We start from the raw sequence: 9038 nt of genomic DNA, 5'->3' as shown, positions 1-9038 counted from the left end.
CACGCACACGCACACGCACACGCACACGCACACGCACACGCACACGCACACGCACACGCACACGCACACGCACACGCACACGCACACGCACACGCACACGCACACGCACACGCACACGCACACACACACGCACACGCACACGCACACGCACACGCACACGCACACGCACACGCACACACACACACACACACACACACACACACACACACACACACGCGACAACATAAATTAACAACTGAATTGAAAAGGGGGAGAGAAATGTAGCTTATAAGATCGCTCATGGGCAATAACTCAACTTCAAACAGATAAAATTCCATTGGCCTGTGAAAGATGGCACTCATAAGGTGGTATTACTGCCTTCCATTTTTATTGTAATGCAGAACATATTAAAACTTGGTACACAAATTGGTTATTCACCAATTCGGAGACTGGAGGAAATGCTAATAAGAATGTAGGTGAAATAATTTTAATAGCAAAGGTATTTATTATTCGTAACATAAATACAGAAGCAAATTACACACCACTACCAGCCTACAGTGTCTGTGGAAAGTTCCCCACTGTACTTAGTTTCCTCATGTGATGCTTGTGTGTGCCGTACATGTAGGCATCAATATACAAAGAAATGAGAATGAAATGGAGTGTGTGTGTGTGTGTGTGTGTGTGTGTGTGTGTGTGTGTGTGTGTGTGTGTGTGTGTGTGTGAGAGAGAGAGAGAGAGAGAGAGAGAGAGAGAGAGAGAGAGAGAGAGATCTTAAAACATAAAACAAGCACTATCTGCTGGTGCAAGAACTGTACTGCTCTGCTCTTTTGGTGCGTAAGAGTCTAAAAGTAGTTCAGTATTTGACCACTCAACATTGCGCAGCTGTTGACAGCACAAGGTCAACATGTAGTTCCTATAGAACTGTGTTGTGTTAGATCAGTAAGCAGTGCATAACATAGTGTTGAGAGAAATACGTTAGATATGGAGTGACAGCGAAGTAGAAGACATAGACTGTGTTCATCGTCAAGATGGTGACATCATCAAAGCAGTTCCAGGAACGTCAAATGCTAGCCCACCCAACATCATGCCTTCTACTAAAAGAAAGAAGTGCCACAGAAGGGAAGCATGATGGAAGAGGAATATGTGAAAAAGACACTGAGCATGTAGTCATCAACACTCAAGTCCAACTGGTGTGGGTATAGATGCACACCTTACAGGGCCTGACTGTAAGTGCAAAGGGAAATATTTCACCAAAGTGGCAGATAATATTAAAACACAGCCTAGTAGAGAAGAGGGAGAAACAGGATATATATTTAGGCATACTAATAAGTATTACTGTATACAAAGACGTAGGCCTAAAGCCAGCAGTGGACAAAATTGATATTTCACATGGAAGTATAGGATAAAGCAAGGTGACTGCGAGGTTAATGTGTGTAACAGGGCTTTCCGTTTCAGGCGTGGTGTGGGTCAAGGAAAGTCTCAACGAGTAATCAAAAACTTACAGGACACAAGCCTGTTTCCTGTGGTCAGCTGTGAGAAACACAATAGGCCAAATAAAGTACCTGACAATATTCCACAAACTACTTATGACCAGATAACTAGCTTCCCCAAAGCAAGCTCTTAGTATGTTCGTGAAAGAAATGCTATCTCTCACCAAAATTAAATTTGCCAAAAATGCATAAACTATACATGGAAAAGTATGAAGCGACTGCCTAAGAAAAAATGCAGAAAGGAGAAAATTTCATCCATTAGTGTCGCATGATTTTTATTGCTGTCATTTTCTCTGTGCCACAACCAATCCTTCGGGGTGCCAAAAACTGACATGTGCCAGATGTGACCATTTGGATGATCAGATCAAGGGGGAAAAAGATTCTGCTGTTGTCAAGAAACTCAAGACTGAACTAGAGAGCATATGCGGAAAAGTGAGGAATTTTACAGAGGTCTTCAAGAGAAAACAAAGCAGGCTAAGGAAAATGAAAACATTGAAGCGCCCTCTTTTGTTTTTGCCACAGCCATTAGTACCAAGTGGAGATATATTTTATAAAAGGCAGTTTTGGTTGTATATTTTTGTATTCGCTCTGGAAAGACAGGCAAATAATTCTTTTGTATGTACGATGAAACTGTTGCTAGGAAGTGTCAAAATGAGGTGGCTCTCACACTTAATCATTTTGTACAAAGCATCACAGTCTTTCCTGCTAACTGTTTGACACAGAATAAGACAGTTGGTATTTTTCATTTTCTGTGCACACTTGTCAAAAGACTTCAGAGATTTGAAAAAATAATACAGTAGTATCCAGAGCCTGGGTACATCTTCCTCCCCTATTACCAGACCTTAGGCGTAATTGAGAAGGAAAAACAGAAGTGAGAGATATATATTTGCTGCAAGATTATTGTGCCCTGGTACAGAATGTGAGTTGCAAATACATTGTTTGTGATGCAACATAATCTATGTTTTTGGACTATACAACTCACTTCAAAACAAAGGCCAGTTCTCATAAAAGTGCAATGTTGACAGTGTACAAATACAGATATATTGAATACAACAGCAATGGATTGTTGTGCAGTGTCAGTGTGAGTACCATGGTAAGAGAAGTCTTTGTTTTGGAGAAAGCAGGAACTACTGTTCCCTTTCCATACACATCAAGTGTTCTACATCACAGTAATAATAATAATAATAATAATAATATAACATATACCGTACAGTTAAAAGGAAGTCACGCTTGATCAAGGTCCGAGTCACTTTCCATTTTTTTTAACTAGACATAACGTCTGAGAAAAGGATGATAATGATAATGATAATAATAATAATAATAATACCACCTGTGGAGGCCCGGGAAAAGAATAGGTCTTCGGTATGTTCTGCCAGTCGTAAAAGGCGACGAAAAGATCAAACCCCCCTTTTAGTGTGATTAGTTGGTTCAGGACAGAACTAAAGAAGCCTCGGACAAGCGCCGTCATGGTCGGGGACGACGCTTGAACCCTATGCCCGCCCACAATGGTAATGACACTGCTAGTCACATGGAAAATGATTTAAATCCAAATAGAGGTGTTTTGCAGGATATGCCTCCTGCAACCACCCTAGAACGAAAACAAAGACAGAGGATGAGATGGTCAGACGAAGTTAACAGACACCTCATGTTCTGTTATTACCAAGCAACAAACTTAGGAACCAACACAACTGGATATAGATCATATGTACACACAACATTTGTTGCCAGATACCCGGAATTAAAATTTTTAACAGAACAACGACTAGCTGATCAGATCCGTGTAATAATCAAAAATAACAGGATACCGCAGTCAGAATTAGAAAACATCAAACAACAAGTACAACAAATACTGGAACAAAATAATGTGCAATCAGAAGAAGAAGAAGAAGAAAATACAGTAATGGACTCATACATCCCAGAGCAAACAAACAAAGAACACACATCAATTAAACAATCAGAGGAAAACAAAATCTTAAGACAGCCACGAGACCAAGCACAAATAGAATACGAAGTGACACACATGTTAGATATAAAAGAAAAAATTGAGCTGACATATATAGAATACAAAGACACAAATACAGACATTAGACCAATCTTGCATAGACCACCAAATAACCCACAAGTCAAAACAACAACAACAACTATCAACACAATCATACACAACAAAATAAATGAAAATACAACTATGGAAGAGTTACAACTACTGGTTTATATAGGAGCACTCACTACAATAAATATACACACTAGGCAGAGATCAGAACCAACAAACACACAGAAGAAACCCACAAAACCAGCATGGCAACACAGACTACAGATCAGAATAGAAAAACTGAGAAGACATCAGACAGCTAACGCAATTTATAAGAAATGAAATGTCAGACAAAAAACGAAAAAGGTTAGTTAAAATCCCACAACAAGAAGCGATAGAGCAATTAGATGAAAAAAAGCAGAAATTACAAGCATTGGCAAAAAGAGTGAAAATAGAAGGAAACAAAACCAAACATTCAACACAAACCAAAAGAAATTTTACCAGACAATAGATAACACACACATTAAAATAGACTAGACAATCCACCAAACATAACAGACATGGAACACTTCTGGAGCAACATATGGTCAAACCCGGTATAGCATAACAGGCATGCACAGTGGATACCAGCAGAAACAGACGCATACAAGATGATACCACAAATGCCTGAAGTGATAATTTTGCAACATGAAGTCACCCAAGCAATTAATTCTACTCGCAATTGGAAAGCCCCTGGAAAAGATAAAATAGCAAATTTCTGGCTGAAGAAGTTCACCTCAACACATTCACATTTAACTAAATTATTTAACAGTTACATTGCAGACCAATACACATTCACTGATACACTTATACATGGAATAACTTATCTGAAACCTAAAGATCAAGCAGACACAGCAAACCCAGCAAAATATCGTCCCATGGACATGCCTACCAACAATATACAAAATATTAGCTTCAGTCATTACAAAGAAATTAATGACACATACAACACAGAACAAAATTATAAATGAAGAACAAAAAGGCTGTTGCAAAGGAGCACGAGGATGTAAAGAGCAAATGATAATAGATGCAGAGGTGACATATCAAGCTAATACCAAACAAAGGTCGCTACACTATACCCATACATTGATTACCAAAAAGATTTTGATAGTGTACCCCACTCATGGTTACTACGAATATTGGAAATATACAAAGTAGATCCTAAATTGATACAGTTCCTAAACATAGTAATGAAAAATTGGAAAACCATACTTAATATCCAAACAAATTCAAATAATATCACATCACAGGCAATACAGATTAAGCGTGGAATATACCAAGGAGACTCATTAAGTCCTTTCTGGTTCTGCCTTGCTCTGAACCCACTATCCAACGTGCTAAATAATACAAATTATGGATACAATATTACTGGAACATACTCACACAAAATCACACATTTGCTATGCATGGATGATCTAAAACTACTGGCAGCAACAAATCAACAACTCAACCAATTACTAAAGATAACAGACGTATTCAGCAATGATATAAATATGGCTTTTGGAACAGACAAATGTAAGAAAAATAGCATAGTCAAGGGAAAACACACTAAACAGGAAGATTATATATTGGATAACCACAGCGACTGCATAGAAGCAATGGAAAAAACAGATGCCTATAAATATCTAGGATACAGACAAACAATAGGAATAGATAATACAAATATTAAAGAAGAACTAAAAGAAAAATATAGACAAAGACTAACAAAAATACTGAAAACAGAATTGACAGCAAGAAACAAGACAAAAGCTATAAATACTTATGCTATACCAATATTGACCTACTCATTTGGAGTAGTGAAATGGAGTAACACAGACCTAGAAGTACTCAATACACTTACACGATCACAATGCCACAAATATAGAATAGATCACTTACATTCAGCAACAGAAAGATTCACATTAAGCAGAAAGGAAGGGGATTTATTGACATGAAAAACCTACATCATGGACAGGTAGACAATTTAAGAAAATTCTTTATAGAACGAGCAGAAACTAGCAAAATACACAAAGCAATCACTCATATAAATACATCTTCTACATCATTGCAATTTCATAACCACTTCTACAACCCTTTAGATCACATAACATCAACAGATACAAAGAAAGTTAATTGGAAAAAGAAAACACTACATGGCAAGCACCCGTATCATCTAACACAGCCACACATCGATCAAGACGCATCCAACACATGGCTAAGAAAAGGCAACATATACAGTGAGACGGAAGGATTCATGATTGCAATACAGGATCAAACAATAAACACCAGATATTACAGCAAGCATATTATTAAAGATCCCAATACCACAACAGATAAATGCAGACTTTGCAAACAACAAATAGAAACAGTAGACCACATCACAAGCGGATGTACAATACTAGCAAATACAGAATACCCCAGAAGACATGACAATGTAGCAAAAATAATACATCAACAACTTGCCATACAACATAAACTAATAAAACAACACGTTCCCACATACAAGTATGCACCACAAAATGTACTGGAGAATGATGATTATAAATTATACTGGAACCGAACCATTATAACAGATAAAACAACACCACATAACAAATCTGACATCATACTCACCAATAAAAAGAAGAAATTAACACAACTAATCGAAATATCCATACCCAATACAACAAATATACAGAAGAAAACAGGAGAAAAAATTGAAAAATACATCCAACTAGCTGAGGAAGTCAAGGACATGTGGCATCAGGATAAAGTTGACATTATACCAATTATACTATCAACAACTGGAGTCATACCACACAATATCCACCAGTACATCAACGCAATACAGCTACATCCAAACATATATATATACAACTACAGAAATTTGTAATTATTGATACATGTTCAATTACCTGAAAGTTCCTAAATGCAATGTAACATATACCGTACAGTTAAAAGGAAGTCACGCTTGATCAAGGTCCGCATCACTTTCCATTTTCGACCAGACATAACGTCTGAGAAAAGAAATAACAATAATAATAGGCATCAGGATAAAGTTGAAATTATACCAATTATACCATCAACTACAGGAGTCATACCACACAATATCCACCAGTACATCAATGCAATACAGCTACATCCAAACGTATATATACAACTACAGAAATCTGTAATTATTGATACAATTTCAATTACCCGAAACTTCCTAAATGCAATGTAACATATACTGTACAATTAAAAGGAAGTCACCCTTGATCAAGGTCTGTGTCACTTTCCATTTTGAACCAGACATAACGTCTGAGAAAGGAAAGAATAATAATAATAATAATAATAATGTTTATTTGTCCATGTTAACTTTACAGTCTTGGACATCGTCATTTTTTGTACAATTATAACAATATGTCATTCCAAGAATGAGTATATACATCAAGTAGCACATTGTACATCATTCCATGCATATAATGATTATATACATCAATTAGCCAATTATAACAATACGACCACTAATATACTGCAGTATGTAAAAGAATAAACTAACAGTACGGCAGCTCAGAATTTTTCAATGAGTATAAACATCTTTATATTAACAAATTTTTCAACTTGCCCTTGAAAAGATTGCCTTGGAGTTGCTTTATATTTTTCGGCAACTTATTATAGAATTGTCTCCCAGTTACGTATGGACTGTGGTCTGTAGCTTTCTTGTTAGTCCGTATCCTATGATAGTCACTTTTAGCTCGAGTATTGTAATTATGGGTGTCACTGTTCTTTACACTATTTTCCTCGTTCTCTTTTACAAACATTATGGTCTTAAATACATACAATGAGTACACAGTCAGTAATTTATAATTTTTGAAATAGTCCCTACATGACTGGTGTTTACTCAGATTAGCAATTATCCTAACTGCTCTCTTTTGAAGCCTGAAAATGCGATCCATATAGACAGTGGGTGCCCCACCCCAGACCTCGATCCCGTATTGCAGATGTGAGTGTATTAACCCATAATACACTTGTTTAAGGACAAGCACTCTGTCTTCAGGCCACAAGTGGCCCACCGGGACCATCTGACCGCCGTGTCATCCTCAAGTGAGGATGCGGATAGGAGGGGCATGTGGTCAGCACACCGCTCTCCCGGTCGTTATGATGGTTTTCTTTGACTGGAGCCACTACTATTCGGTCAAGTAGCTCCTCAATTGGCATCACGAGGCTGAGTGCACCCCGAAAAATGGCAACAGCGCATGGCGGCTGGATGGTCACCCATCCAAGCGCCGGCCACGCCCAACAGTGTTTAACTTCGGTGATCTCACGGGAACTGGTGTATCCACTGCGGCAAGGCCGTGTTTAAGGACAAGGGGAGCTATTATATTTGCAAGACGTTTTAGTAAGTAAATATTACTAGAAACCTTTTTACAGGTGGAGCCGATATGCTCTTTCCAAGTGAGATATTCATCAATCAATATGCCTAAAACTTATGCTTGTCAGAAGTTTCAACTGTAGAAAGTGATTGAGTATGAGTATTATTAAAATGTAGCAAGAACTTTATTACTACAGTCTTGTCCTTATACAGTGTAAGCTCATTCGCTGTTAAATATTCTGTGTTCATTTCAAAGTTCTCTTTGTTGCTTTAGAATGCTGCCCGCTCTGTACAGCCCCAGCTAATAAAAGATGTATCATCAGCATATTTCACTAGTTTGGAGTTTTGTGGCTGTGTTACATCATTAATATATACTATAAACAAGAATGGTCCAAGTATACTTCCTTGGGGAACTCCACAATTGAGAGTTCTGTATGCTGACTTTACTGTTTGGATCTTACTTTCATTCTTATAATTTAGTTTTGTGCACTGTCTGCTATCACGGAGATAAGAACTTAGTAATTTTAGAGCTGCTACTCTTATCCCATAATTTTCTAACTTGGATAACAGTACTGCATGATTCACAGAATCGAATGCTTTAGACAGATCTATGAAAGTCCTATAACTTTGTTTCCTTCATCCAAACTGTTCAGTAGTTCATGGAAAAAAGTTGCTAATGCTGTTATCGTAGATTGTCCTTTTTGAAACCCATGTTGTGTTTTGTTTAATGGTTTGTATTAACAGAAGAAGGATTCCATTTGATCTAGAATTATTCTTTCAAGCAGCTTGCCAAGTGCTGAAGTCAAAGAGATTGGCCGGTAGTTATTTATGTCTGTGATAGCCCCCTTTTTATACGCTGGTTGTATCTCAGTGATTTTTAAAAGCTCTGGAAAGATCCCCTGGCCAATTGAACTGTTAATTAGATGTGTTATTGATTTTATTAACTCATTTTTGCATTCTTTAAGTAGTGTGGACGATAAGTCATCCCAGCCACTAGATGGTTTTACTTTGAGTTTTGAGATTATATTCATGACATCAAACTCTGTTACAATCCTTAGGAAAAATGAATTACTCATTTTAACTGTGTTTATTTTCAGGACTGATTCATCTTTTTCTTCTCTGCATGCCTTACTAACATGTTTAAAGAAGGCCTCACATACTGAGTTTGGTTCATTCAACAGTATTCCAT

The sequence above is a fragment of the Schistocerca piceifrons genome, chromosome 1, assembly GCF_021461385.2.
Source record: "Schistocerca piceifrons isolate TAMUIC-IGC-003096 chromosome 1, iqSchPice1.1, whole genome shotgun sequence".
NCBI classification, from domain to species: Eukaryota; Metazoa; Arthropoda; class Insecta; order Orthoptera; family Acrididae; genus Schistocerca; species Schistocerca piceifrons.
This window is presented reverse-complemented; position numbering follows the sequence as displayed.